The following is a 14,555-nucleotide window of genomic DNA, read 5'->3' on the forward strand; positions in this document are numbered from 1 at the left end:
AAAATTTTGTTTCCCATTTTATGTTCGATTTCTTTTAAGTTTAGTTATTGAATAATGAATTCAACTTAAAACGTTTTACGGTAATTAAATAGACAGTGTCACTGATAGGACTCATTATATGCTCCGCTTCACATAGAACACCGTTATACTTGATCATTGTTTATTTAGTAATAACAATAGCACAATAAGAACTGGTAAGACAAGGAATATCTTGATTGTATACATATAATACACGACACACTCAAACATTATGTAACTCGTAAACACTCAGCTCTAGCTTTGATGTACATGTACGGTTAATACGCTTTCAACAATTATTTCGTTTATTTCATTGTTGACCCATCGCCACGTCTTCTTCTGTGAATCCGTAGAATTCTTCTTTCTCACAGTCGCTGTCAAATACATGTTCGTATTCTTCCTCTGTCCATGGGAAATCGCTGTCTGCGTAGATAGGATCGTCGTCTTCATCCTCGTCTTCTTCTTTCTCATTGTCACTCTTGTCATCCCAAAGCAGGTCGTCCTCAATCCCGTCCATGGCGTTGGAGATCCCACACTTCTTGAAGGCTTTAACTATGATCTTCTTAGGAAGCTCCAACCACGCATCTAGAATCCACTGGCATATGGTAGGGAGATCTGGCTTCCTGCGTAGTCCCCCTTTGGTGTAGCTATGGTCCCCATTCAGCATCCACTCGTTCCATTTTCTCCGTAGACTGTTCTTCATGGGCTTGTTGATGCTCACATCTAGTGGTTGCAGTATGCTGGTCATTCCTCGGTCATTCCTCCGGGGATGATCGCTGGTGTCGTCTTCTTTAGTAATTTCTTTGTCTTCTCTGTCTTGTGACATCTGAAGGCGTCCAGTACAAGTAGGCTTGGCTCGCTGGGTCTTGTCCTCTTCCCCCATACAGTCTTGATCCAGTCGTGCGTCAGGTCTTCATCCATCCATCCTTTTTCGTGTACTTTAACTATCACTCCGTCAGGAAATTTCTCTTTAGGCAGAGTTTTCCTCTTGAAGATGACATATGGCGGCAGCTTCCCTCCATCGGCTGTACACGCAAGCATGACTGTGAATCTGTTTTTTTCATTTCCCGTTGACTTAATGTTGATAGTTCTCAGTCTCCTTTGGTGGCGACTGTAGTGGTGTAGGGAATGTCGAAGGTTAGTGGCGTTTGATCAGCATTCCCGATCTGATCAGGGGCGTAGTCGTTCCTTTTTCTTTGCTGTATAATGAACCGCTGGAAATCTGTGACTTTTTCCTCGTACTCTTCAGGCAGGCGCTGGGCTATGTGCGTTCTTCTTCTCATTGACAGTTTGTGTCGCTGGAAAAATCTGTAACACCATCCCTGGGAGGCCTTGAAGTTCGCAATCTTCATCTGTTTGGCGATGATCTTTGCCTTGATCTTTACTTCTCCCATGGATACGCCAACCCCCTGCTGCCGCATGTCCTGGATCCAGGCGTTGAGCTGTTCTTCCATCTGTGGGTGGAAGGTCTCTCTGCCTCTCTCTGCCTCTCTCTGCCATCTTCTTCTTTGGGAGTTGTTGAAGCCGGTCTTTCTTCAGCCGCCCCTGTCTGATGTTCGCCTCGTTGACATTGAATTATCTACCCGCAGCTCAGTTGCCTTTCGTCTCAGCATACTTGATGATCTTCAACTTCTCCTCCGTCGTGTAGGAAACTCTTTATTTACCCATCATTGAATTCTCAGATGATGTTTGATACCGATGTAAATCATACCCCCCATATTTATGAAAAATTGTAAGAACGAAAAACAATACATATTTTGTAACTCCGCCCATTTAATTATGATAAAAAGCGGCTTGTGTTTATTTAGATGAGACACTGACACTAATATCGCTTGGGCTAAGTTCCGATCACGAAATTGCAGTGATTGCGCTTGGGTTTCATTACGATAAAAACGGCTTGTGTTTTTTTAAGATGAGACACTGACACTTATATCGCTTGGGCAAAAATTGCGCTTGTGTTATAAAATTATTATTAAACATCGATAGTTCTGTGGGAAAATTACAAAAATTGCTCTTGGGTTATAAAATTATCATTAAACATCGATAGTTCTTGGGAAAATGGCGGCCGTCGATTTTCATTGTATTTGCTATGTTCCGATCACAAAATAACAGAATTTACGCTTGGATTTTAATATTATCATTTAACATCGATAATTTTGGAGAGAATGGCGGTCGCTGATTTTTGTCATTTTTTGGGTGCGTGTTATACATAAAACCTGCTGTTTTTTTACCAATTTTTGGTCAACTTTGGGGGTGCGTATTATACACGAGTGCGTGTTATACACGAGACATTACGGTAATTGAATTGCAGAGGTTGCTTCAGATGCAGCCCCTGATCTCAATTATCAAGGATGCTAAAAAAATCTCCAACCTTACTCAAACTAACTTGATAGATGTGTTTGGTTAAATGATATAACATGATTCCTATGATATGGTTATTTATGATATGATACACTAATTGTTTAATATGATACTAACAATATAATATGAAATGTTATATTGTGAAAAGTTATATGATACGATATGATATTGTATCAATTTTTTGATGATATGATATTGTATCATGATATTGTTATGTATAGTATTGTATATTATGATACAATATTGTATGATATTGGTTTATTTATTATTTTATTACTGTACATGATATTATTTCATATGATATTGCAATACATGATATAATTGTTATTATTGTATCATATTAATTATACAATATTGCATTATATATAATATCATATATTGTATATGATACAATAAATTATCTGTAATTTGTGATTACCTATGTTTTTTTCAGATTCAAAGTATTGATTCAGAACCCTTTTTTTTAGTTTTCTTGGTATTCAGTTCAAGGCCAATTTGAATGGCATATTAATGGCTAAATAATTATGATTTCTCTTGCATATGGTCTTGTTGAGATGACAGTAGTGCAATTTCATCGGCAAAATCGAGGTCCTCTAAAATTGACACTATAAACCAAGTAATGCCACATCTCTTGTTTTCTACAATACCCAGTTGATGGCAATCAGAAACAAAATGGCAGAGATAATCCATCTATATCTGACTCCTGACTTGACTGAGAACCAGTCTCCTTGTTAGTTAAAATGACTGCACATACAAAATGTGTATGTACTTGATGAAGGATACAAATTTCTCTGGCACTTCATAAGCTCTTACTATTTTCAAAGTGTGTTTCTGTGAATACTGTCAAAGGCTATCTTGAAATCTATGAAATTTAGGTATAGTGGAGTAGTGTTTTTTTTGGCACGGACAAACAAATTAGTTTATATGAGCACTGGACTGGACGGGGTATTTTTTTTATTTTTGCAAAGCGTATATAATGTGGGGATCAGCGATTTAAGACTTTTTAATTGATTAAATCTTAGTCACACTTATGCTTTCCTTTAATGGTCATTAACATCTATCAAAACAAGCATTTAATTCAAGTAGAGTGTAACTTCAAGTGACATTTGAGAGTTCTTAGACATGATGTTACAGAATAATTATTATGTCAACTAGCCCTGACAAGAAAGGTAGAAGATAACAAAACAATAAAAGAAAAAAAAAGTTTATGACATAATGAAAATGGAAAACTGATTTTTTAATGTTTTATATGAAAAATAATACCCGATTCTGAATGAAGAAAATAAACATATATCAACTGTTTTCTCCAGGCTGGTTATAATCAAGCTGTTCAATACCAACAAAGTTATTTTTTACAAGATAAACAATAGAATAGGATTCACGCATGATCAGATAGGATTAATGCACGATAGAACAGTATACGTGCACGATACATTAGGAGTGATACACCATTGGAAAGGATAAACAATGTTCATGATAAACCTTATTTATAATCGTGTTAGAGGTCTTACGCATGGAAATAGCCAATCAAACTGAACTTAGTCAATTGTAGTTCCATATATATAGAGACAATTTCTTTTCTTTCTTCCTTTTTTGGCACCTTATTTTAGGCCTATAGTATTGATTTTGGACTCAGTGGCGAGGAGAATTATTGGAATTGTCACACTATTTTCAATGGAATTATTTTTTTAGATGCGCATGATGCAACTTCCTGGATGGTGCTGAGCCTGTTTGTCAACATGTGGAACCCACGTGTATTTAGGGGTAGTTATGTTTACTCTCAATTATCTCTCTTAGAAACCGCATAAGGCGTTATTTTTCTGATCTAAAATTTTTCTTGAAGCATTTAACTAAAATTTCTCGTTCATGAATTATATGCTGAGAGTATAGTTAATTAATTACCGTAACTGAATTAAAGCTATATTGTAACATATAGTGAAATTAATTCCTTGTGTGAGACCTAAAGAGAAACATGAACTTTTATTTGAATTGCATTTTTTCGAATTTCAGGAGTTGTCTCCCTTGTTAAAGATCAACAATGGCGGATAAACAATGCGGGATGCTGTCTTGTCACCAACGGTGAAATTTGACACCTGTATACCCGTATTTCAATCAACAGTCTCAGTCCTCGTTGTTGTGTACATCAGACAGGTAAGAAAATCAAGATAATTGTTTGCAATCATTTTAATCAGATAAACAATGAAAAATATAACATATTTACATGAACTGAGAACCCTATAAAAGGACATTTCACATTTTACACACTCTCATCATTCACACATTACCATACATTAAGTGCACATTATTTAAACAGAGCAATCATTAAATGTAATACAAAATTCATATGATAGGTATAATATAACAAACATTTCAAACATGCTAACTACACCCCCCCCCCCCCCCCCACCCACCCACCTATGATAACCCCCCCCCCCCTCCCCACTTAGCTACTTCCTGTTTAACTTTGGATCTGTTAGTGACTTACTATAAGTGTCTTTAGACTTTTTATCATAGAGCTGATATCTTTTAGATCTATGAAATTTTCTTTGGAATTTATATTTTAATAGTTTTTGTTTCATTTTAAAGTAATTTTGCCTATTTTGCTGTTGTTTTAGATGATGGACCACTCTACTTCCTTTTACAACAGGTGCCCCTACAGATTCACAAAGTTCCAATGTTGAATTTCCATGACCCTGATTAGGTGAGTGCACAACTTTATGTATTCTACTTTCAAAATTTCTACTACTTGTAATACATTTTGGATTTGATTTTAAATATGCCCTATTAACAGATTCAGATTTTTGTGTACAAGTGTGATATTTAATTCTATCAAGATTATTAGGTCCCAAAGTCAGATTTATACAGTCTTTTAACAAGCACATGTCTTCTGTCATGCTTAATTCAAAGTCACGAGGCAACACTGAAGAGTTCCACTTGTTGTTTTTCAGTCCGCGACAGGAGAAGAAATGAAGTTGTCCTTGGTAGCAGCTGATGATGGAACGGACAGCAGTTTACATGGCCCGTTTCATCAAAGGTACCGTATTTTTCCGACGATTAGTCGGGTTTTTTTTCTCTGAAGCAGATCACCCGACTTATCGTCTTGTTTGACTTGTCGTAGGCTCGAGGTCAGAAAATTGTTAAAAATAGCATTTAAAATCTTGGTTTTAATAATCTTGAGTTGGCTGTGTGATTGAAAATTACGTTGTTGAATTCACTGTTCATCTTTAATAATTATCATTTCACTCATCTGTTAACACTTAAATACATAATAATAACAACAGTTATTAAAAGTTTTACCGTTCCATTTTTATAAACACATTGTTTCATGGTTCTATGTATCACTAGTAGTATAAGATAACATTGCGCAGTAAAATTGAAACCAAATTTGAATGGAAGAAAATATTGCAGTAGGTCCGGGGGATGTTTTTTAAATTTATTTATTTTATTAGTAAAGAGTTGTTAGTGGAAAGTATAAATCAGAAATATTTTATGGTCAAATTCAATCTTAAAATACGTAATCGGCAATTATCAATACTACTGTTTATACAATAGGTTGTGTTAATAATCTTGCCCTAAGGCTGAGATCTATGTGGCAATTTCACTCCTTGTGTATATAAAGAGTACTGTTATAATAGTGGTTATAGTTCATTGATTAATTATTGTCCAATTCTTTGATTATTGTTAGGTAAATTTTTTTTGGAAACGTATGTATGTCGTATATCGTCATTATCAAGTCGTACAAATGATCGATCTACAGTACCTGGCCATAATACAGTACGCAAAATGGCCGCCGTAAAATCAAAACAAATATACACAAATTTCCTTTCTTGATTTTTCAGTTCTTGTAGAGTAACAAGTTTTGACAGTCACACGCATCAATACATTAGCGTCATAACTGACGTCACTTGCAATAAGGGTTCCACTAGTCTATTCTTAGAATAAAAAATACGTCATACAAAATGGCTCCCAGAGGGTATCATTTACAGGGTATTGTTGATCGTCGGAAGTAAACAGACAGGAATTTCCAACCATTCTACCATTGTCAGGATTATCGAGTTTGAACAAATTTCATCTTGTTCTACTAGGAGATAGATTCTTTTCAAGAAATTTGGTAAGTTAAAACGTATGAATAAATGGACAATATCAACAGGGCAAAAGCAGACGATTGTTAGTATGAGTAAAAATGGATTAAGTAGCCGGAAAATTTCAGAGTTGATTGGAATTAGCCCAAATACTGTGCAGAAGGTGCTAAAACGGAATTCTGATAGAGGTTCAGTGGAAAACAAGGAAAGATCGGGAAGGAAGAGATTGGTGTCGGACAGGGGGGATCGTGTTTTGGAAAGATTGGTTAAGAAAAACCGGCGACAGACTTTGTCAGATTTAACCAGTGTTTTTAATGATTCTGTACCCGAACTAGTTTCTAGCAGAACAGTTCGACGTAGATTGAAGGAGCTGTGTTATCAGCGTTGCTCTGTTTCCAAGAAAATAACGATATCAAAGAACAATCGTTAATCCCCAGTTTCCTGGTCTCGGTCTAAATTAGCTTGGACAGTTGAAGAAAACTGGTCTAAAGTCATCTTTAGCGATGAAATGAAAGTTGTTTTGGGCAAGGACAAGAAAGTTCATGTTTGGAGGAAACCTGGAGAGCGATTTCAACCCGCTTGTCTTGGTATGTACAGCAGTCACTCCCCCCACTCTGGCATATCAGCCATGTTTTGGGGCTGTTTATCATACAATGGTGTTGGAACTTTGATAGAAGTTGAGGGGAATATTAATTCCGAGAAGTATATTTCTGTTTTGGATAACAATTTGTGGCCAATTGTTGCGAAAGAATTCAGTGACAGTCTGTGGATGTTGCAAGAAGATAACTGCCCCGTACATCAGACTAGACAGACGGTTGCATGGAAAGATGAAAATAATATAGATACACTTACATGGCCAAGTCAATCACCAGATATTAACATTATTGAAATTGTATGGAGAACAATTAAGATTCGATTAGAACACCGCTTACATGAAATCAAAAATAGACAGGACTTGATTCGCGTTGTTAAAGAAATATGGGCCTCGATCTCTTCCGACACTATAAAAAGTCTGTATACGTCAATTCCTAAAAGATTAAGGGCTGTAATAAAGGCAAAAGGATATATTACCAAGTACTGATAAGGTAAGAGAAATTTTCTTTAAATCATGTGAAAAAATAACAAACAAATCTTCCAAATGTGAAAAAGTTTTACTGACACGGCGGCCATTTTGCGTACTGTATTATGGCCAGGTACTGTATTTCTAACAGTGACTATGTAAAACAATAGCGTGTAACTGCATTACTGGATACAAAGTAAACAAGTTTCATCAAATCATATAGTAATTGCTAAGCTTTCTGCACTTGAGATCCCCCTTTGAAGTCGGACACAAGACAGGGGCATGCCCATGACACCGGAAATTGTTAAACAAACATTGACCACGCGCTGAGTCAACAGGTGGCTAGTTATGTAATGGCGAATACACTGGCGATAGTCAGAGTGGATAATTATTTTAATGCTTGGGAATAAAATATTTCTGACAAAGTAAGTTTAGTTTAGCATAACATGCGATATCGGGAATTGTTTAAAATGCAAGCGACTTTGTAGATGTTACCGGTATTTGAAAATATGATTCATAAGTATAAAGCATAATTGTTTAACTGTTAATCATTGATAATAATTGGTAGCAATATCGGGGACATCGTGGCATCATACACTGATAATGTAACTGCAGTTTTATACGCCATTTTGAAGTGATAAGATCGACGTATGGTCTAAATCGACGTATCGTAGGATTTTGTTAAAATTTTGGCCAAAAATGAGGAATTCAACGAGTCATCCGCATCGACAGGTCGTCGGGAAAATACGGCAAGTGACTTGAGTAGTGTTTGTAGCAGTTTTCGTACTCGGTCTTGCATCTAAGCTTCAGGTCCAGGGCAAATCTCCTCTGCATGGATTCTCTCATAGCTTTTGTTCTTCCAGGAAACATGTGACTGCTGAATGGAGCCTTAGCAGTCTGTTTTCTCTGAGATTCAAAGAAGTGGCGCAGGTCTTTGAGGTTTTCAATCATATGCCCTTGCTTTTCAGATGCATTGGAAGCAGCAGCACTATCTCCATCACTGGTGAAATGGGAAATGATGAGTGGACAGTCATCACTTTGCAGCTCACTGATGCATTCCGCAGCCCATCTCTTTTTGTCTTTAATGGTGGTCTCTGGAGGAATGGTTGCAGTGCAGCCTTCATGTCCGGGGCAGGTAAATTCCTTTCCCTTGGCTCTAAGATGGGTGCCTTTCTTGCACAGTTTATTGCCACAAAACACTGCCACAACATTGTTCTTCTTGGTAACATTTTCACTTAATGTGTATTTAACTTGTGTGGCAGCTTGGAATGGTGTTTTCCCTATCGCACTGAAGGTGGCATTGTTATACCGGACATCTCCTTCCGCTCTTATAGGTGTATTGGCAAGTCCACATTTCTCGTTAAGCTCTTGAATGTCCTGCCTTATTTTCTTCATGCTGTTTTTGCTCACATCAGTGATGATTTTGCCTACTTTGTTGCAGATCTGATGAATGTTGGTGGCTGATGCTGGTTCGATGTTTGCGCAAAGAAGCATACCACGCATGCCCTCTGTTGTAAGGCCGGTACCCAAGTGGCCGACAGCCATGGCAACATTAAACTGTGCGGCTCACCGTCCCCTTCCTGATCGACTGAATTCCTCGTACAGCTTTTCAGGGTGACTGGTGTAATGGCACTTCTTACATCGAATGGAAAGAATCCATGCCAGGCCTCTCTTTTCCTCCCCATGCTGGTTCCAGTCCAGTGAACCGTCAGAGTCGAGGAATTTCTGTGAGTGCTCTTTAAATGCATGGTTCCATAGTTTAGCAGTTTTTAACCGGGTTTTCAAAAGGAAAAATCCGGTTTTTAAAATGGTGAAAATGGCGGGCGGGTGGGCGTACGGGCGGGCGGGCGGGCGTGCGGCTGCCAAAAGGGTTCCCTCATTGTACGGATAACTCCTCCTACAGTTTTCAAGATAGGAAGTTGTTCTTTTGCAGATAAATTGTACATATATCAGACGTGTGCATATTGCTAGGATTTTGATTTCTGATTATTTATGAAAAAAATACCAGCTTTTGAACTTAGTCATTTTTTGGCAAAAAATTGCATATAGGGTACCCTCATTGTACGGATAACTCCTCCTACAGTTTTCAAGATAGGAAGTTGTTCTTTTACAGATCAATTGTACATATATTAAACGTGTGCATATTGCTAGGATTTCGATTTCTGATAATTAATGAAAAAAGTACCAGCTTTTGAACTTAGTCATTTTTTGGCAAAATGTTGCATATAGGGTACCCTCATTGTACGGATAACTCCTCCTACAGTTTTCAAGATAGGAAGTTGTTCTTTTGCAGATCAATTGTACATATATCAGAGGTGTGCATATTGCTAGGATTTAGATTTCCGATAATTAATGAAAAAAATACTAGCTTTTGAACTTAGTCATTTTTTGGCAAAATATTGCATATAGGGTACCTTCATTGTACGGATAACTCCTCCTACAGTTTTCAAGATAGGAAGTTGTTTTTTGCAGATCAATTGTACATATATCAGAGGTGTGCATATTGCTAGTATTTCAATTTCTGATTATTAATGAAAAAAATACTAGCTTTTGAACTTAGTCATTTTTTGGCAAAATATTGCATATAGGGTACATGTACCCTTTCACCTTATCCATTTCACTGGATACGGGTTGACATGGATTATGGATACAGTTCACATAAAAGAAAACCCGGTTTGGTGTTACATTGACAGCTTTTCACTTGTTTCTTGATGGAGCACTTTGAAAAGTCTGGAATAGGGGTTCGGTGACTCTGCATCCATGTAGGAGTCTACCAGCTGCACTTCACTTGGCCCGGCTCTCAAAATCTTCATTTGACTGCCTCTACGCTCAGCATCGCTTATTGTGAATATTCCATCCTTCTGCTGCTGTACGACATCATGAAACTCTTCTTCACTCAGCCTTTTTATAGGACATAGACACTGTACTGGGCTGGTGGTCCCCCCCCCCCCACTTAGCTACTTCCTGTTTAACTTTGGATCTGTTAGTGACTTACTACAAGTGTCTTTAGACTTTTTATCATAGAGCTGATATCTTTTAGATCTATAAAATTTTCTTTGGAATTTATATTTTAATAGTTTTTGTTATACCCCCCGCAAACGAAGTTTGGGGGGTATATAGGAATCACCTTGTCCGTCTGTCCGTCCGTCTGTCCGTCCGTCTGTCTGTGCAATCGTGTCCGGTCCATATCTTTCTTATAGAGAAACATTGGAAGTTTTAACTTCACACAAAGATTGCTTATGACCTAAGGGTGTGTCATGATCTTGACCCAAGGTCATTTGGGCGAGGTCAAGGTCACTGGCAGAAAAAATACAAAATTCGTGTCCGGTCCATATCTTTCTTATGGAGAAACATTGGAAATTCTTACTTCATACAAAGATTGCTTATGACCTAAAGGTGTGTCATGACCTTTACCCAAGGTCATTCGGGCAAGTTCAAGGTCACTGGCAAAAAAAACATACAAAATTTTTGTCCGGCCCATATCTTTCTTATGGAGAAACATTTGAAGTTCTTAATTCATACAAAGATTGCTAATGACCTAAGGGTATGTCATGACCTTGATCCAAGGTCATTTGGGCAAGGTCAAGGTCGTTGGGAAAAATAGTGCAAAATTTGTGTCCGGTCATTATCTTTCTTATGGAGAAGCATTGAATGTTCTAACTTCACACAAATATTGCTTAGGACCAAAGGGTGTGTCATGACCTTGACCCAAGGTCATTTGGGCAAGGTCTAGGTCACTGGCAGAAAAAGTGCAAAATTTGTGTCCGGTCATTATCTTTCTGATGGAGAAGCATTGAATATTCTTACTTCACACAATTATTGCTTATGACCAACAGTTTGAAAAAAAATAGAGCAGTTGTTATTTAAAGAAAATAGACGGTGAAATAGATTCATCCAATATTTCCTATAATTGGAAAAATACACGCATTATGATTTTTATCTTAGCGGGGGGTATCAATTGTGAGCTTGCTCACAGTACCTCTAGTTTCATTTTAAAGTAATTTTGCCTATTTTGCTGTTGTTTTAGATGATGGACCACTCTACTTCCTTTTACAACAGGTGCCCCTACAGATTCACAAAGTTCCAATGTTGAATTTCCATGACCCTGATTGAGTGAGTGCACAACTTTATGTATTCTACTTTCAAAATTTCTACTTCTTGTAATACATTTTGGATTTGATTTTAAATATGCCCTATTAACAGATTCAGATTTTTGTGTACAAGTGTGATATTTAATTCTATCAAGAATTTTAGGTCCCAAAGTCAGATTTACACAGTCTTTTAACAAGCACATGTCTTCTGTCATGCTTAATTCAAAGTCACAAGGCAACACTGAAGAGTTCCACTTGTTGTTTTTCAGTCCGCGACAGGAGAAGGAATGAAGTTGGCAGGACTTTCCGCACTGTCCTTGGTAGCAGCTGATGATGGAACAGACAGCAGTTTACATGGCCCGTTTCATCAAAGGTAAGTCACTGGAGTAGTGTTTGTAGCAGTTTTCCTACTCGGTCCTGCATCTAAGCTTCAGGTCCAGGGCAAATCTCCTCTGCATGGATTCTCTCATAGCTTTCGTTCTTCCAGGAAACATGTGACTGCTGAATGGAGCCTTAGCAGTTAGTTTTCTCTGAGATTCAAAGAAGTGGTGCAGGTCTTTAAGGTTTTCAATCATATGCCCTTGATTTTCAGATGCATTGGAAGTAGCAGCACTATCTCCATCACTGGTGAAATGGGAAATGATGAGTGGACAGCATCACTTTGCAGCTCACTGATGCATTCCGCAGCCCATCTCTTTTTGTCTTTAATGGTGGTCTCTGGAGGAATGGTTGCAGTGCAGCCTTCATGTCCGGGGCAGGTAAATTCCTTTCCCTTGGCTCTAAGATGGGTGCCTTTCTTGCACAGTTTATTGCCACAAAACACTGCCACAACATTGTTCTTCTTGGTAACATTTTCACTTAATGTGTATGTAACTTGTGTGGCAGCTTGGAATGGTGTTTTCCCTATCGCACTGAAGGTGGCATTGTTATACCGGGCATCTCCTTCCGCTCTTATAGGTGTATTGGCAAGTCCACATTTCTCGTTAAGCTCTTGAATGTCCTGCCTTATTTTCTTCATGCTGTTTTTGCTCACATCAGTGATGATTTTGCCTACTTTGTTGCAGGTCTGATGAATGTTGGTGGCTGATGCTGGTTCGATGTTTGCGCAAAGAAGCATACCACGCATGCCCTCTGTTGTAAGGCCGGTACCCAAGTGGCCGACAGCCATGGCAACATTAAACTGTGCGGCTCACCGTCCCCTTCCTGATCGACTGACTTCCTCGTACAGCTTTTCAGGGTGACTGGTGTAATGGCACTTCTTACATCGAATGGAAAGGATCCATGCCAGGCCTCTCTTTTCCTCCCCATGCTGGTTTTAGTCCAGTGAACTGTCACAGTCTGGGAATTTCTGTGAGTGCTCTTTAAATGCATGGTTCCATAGTTTAGCAGTTTTTTATTGATGGAGCACTTTGAAAAGTCTGGAATTGGGGTTCGGTGACTCTGCATCCATGTAGGAGTCTACCAGCTGCACTTCACTCGGCCCGGGTCGCAAAATCTTCATTTGACTGCCTCTACCCTCAGCATCGCTTATTGTGAATATTCCATCCTTCTGCTGCTGTACGACATCCTGAAACTCTTCTTCACTCAGCCTTTTTATAGGACATAAACACTGTACTGGGCTGGTGGTCCCCCCCCCCCCCCCCCCGCCCCGCCCCGCCCCGCCCCGCCCCACTTAGCTACTTCCTGTTTAACTTTGGATCTGTTAGTGACTTACTATAAGTGTCTTTAGACTTTTTATCATAGAGCTGATATCTTTTAGATCTATAAAATTTTATTTGGAATTTATATTTTAATAGTTTTTGTTTCATTTTAAAGTAATTTTGCCTATTTTGCTGTTGTTTTAGATGATGGACCACTCTACTTCCTTTTACAACAGGTGCCCCTACAGATTTACAAAGTTCCAATGTTGAATTTCCATGACCCTGATTGAGTGAGTGCACAACTTTATGTATTCTACTTTCAAAATTTCTACTACTTTTAATACATTTTGGATTTGATTTTAACTATGCCCTATTAACAGATTCAGATTTTTGTGTACAAGTGTGATATTTAATTCTATCAAGATTATTAAGTCTTAAAGTCAGATTTACACAGTCTTTTAACAAGCACATGTCTTCTGTCATGCTTAATTCAAAGTCACAAGGCAACACTGAAGAGTTCCACTTGTTGTTTTTCAGTCCGCGACAGGAGAAGGAATGAAGTTGGCAGGACTTTCCGCACTGTCCTTGGTAGCAGCTGATGATGGAACAGACAGCAGTTTACATGGCCCGTTTCATCAAAGGTAAGTCACTGGAGTAGTGTTTGTAGCAGTTTTCCTACTCGGTCCTGCATCTAAGCTTCAGGTCCAGGGCAAATCTCCTCTGCATGGATTCTCTCATAGCTTTCGTTCTTCCAGGAAACATGTGACTGCTGAATGGAGCCTTAGCAGTTAGTTTTCTCTGAGATTCAAAGAAGTGGTGCAGGTCTTTAAGGTTTTCAATCATATGCCCTTGATTTTCAGATGCATTGGAAGTAGCAGCACTATCTCCATCACTGGTGAAATGGGAAATGATGAGTGGACAGCATCACTTTGCAGCTCACTGATGCATTCCGCAGCCCATCTCTTTTTGTCTTTAATGGTGGTCTCTGGAGGAATGGTTGCAGTGCAGCCTTCATGTCCGGGGCAGGTAAATTCCTTTCCCTTGGCTCTAAGATGGGTGCCTTTCTTGCACAGTTTATTGCCACAAAACACTGCCACAACATTGTTCTTCTTGGTAACATTTTCACTTAATGTGTATGTAACTTGTGTGGCAGCTTGGAATGGTGTTTTCCCTATCGCACTGAAGGTGGCATTGTTATACCGGGCATCTCCTTCCGCTCTTATAGGTGTATTGGCAAGTCCACATTTCTCGTTAAGCTCTTGAATGTCCTGCCTTATTTTCTTCATGCTGTTTTTGCTCACAT

The 14,555-nt window shown here is 38.5% G+C and overlaps 4 long non-coding RNA genes across 4 annotated transcripts in view; 3 read left to right on the forward strand and 1 right to left on the reverse strand.

Annotated features, from left to right (window-relative positions):
• LOC128168544 (uncharacterized) overlaps positions 1-5,078 on the forward strand; it is a 45,420-nt gene extending 40,342 nt beyond the window's left edge. Inside the window, exons 2-4 of the long non-coding RNA XR_008241402.1 lie at positions 4,072-4,143; positions 4,390-4,530; positions 4,995-5,078. This is a non-coding gene — a long non-coding RNA (uncharacterized LOC128168544). The remainder of the gene's footprint in view (positions 1-4,071; positions 4,144-4,389; positions 4,531-4,994) is intronic.
• Positions 1-14,555, reverse strand: part of LOC128168543 (uncharacterized) — a 44,803-nt gene that overhangs the window by 25,749 nt on the left and 4,499 nt on the right. The gene's annotated exons all lie outside the window — the stretch shown is intronic.
• On the forward strand, positions 9,176-11,966 carry LOC128168546 (uncharacterized). Its single transcript, XR_008241404.1, has 3 exons — positions 9,176-9,248; positions 11,549-11,634; positions 11,882-11,966. It is a non-coding gene; the product is annotated as an uncharacterized LOC128168546 (long non-coding RNA).
• Positions 12,679-13,886, forward strand: LOC128168545 (uncharacterized). The gene is made up of 3 exons (XR_008241403.1): positions 12,679-12,962; positions 13,457-13,542; positions 13,790-13,886. It is a non-coding gene; the product is annotated as an uncharacterized LOC128168545 (long non-coding RNA).

Source organism: Crassostrea angulata, unplaced genomic scaffold (assembly GCF_025612915.1).
Source record: "Crassostrea angulata isolate pt1a10 unplaced genomic scaffold, ASM2561291v2 HiC_scaffold_3, whole genome shotgun sequence".
In the NCBI taxonomy this organism is placed as follows: Eukaryota; Metazoa; Mollusca; class Bivalvia; order Ostreida; family Ostreidae; genus Magallana; species Magallana angulata.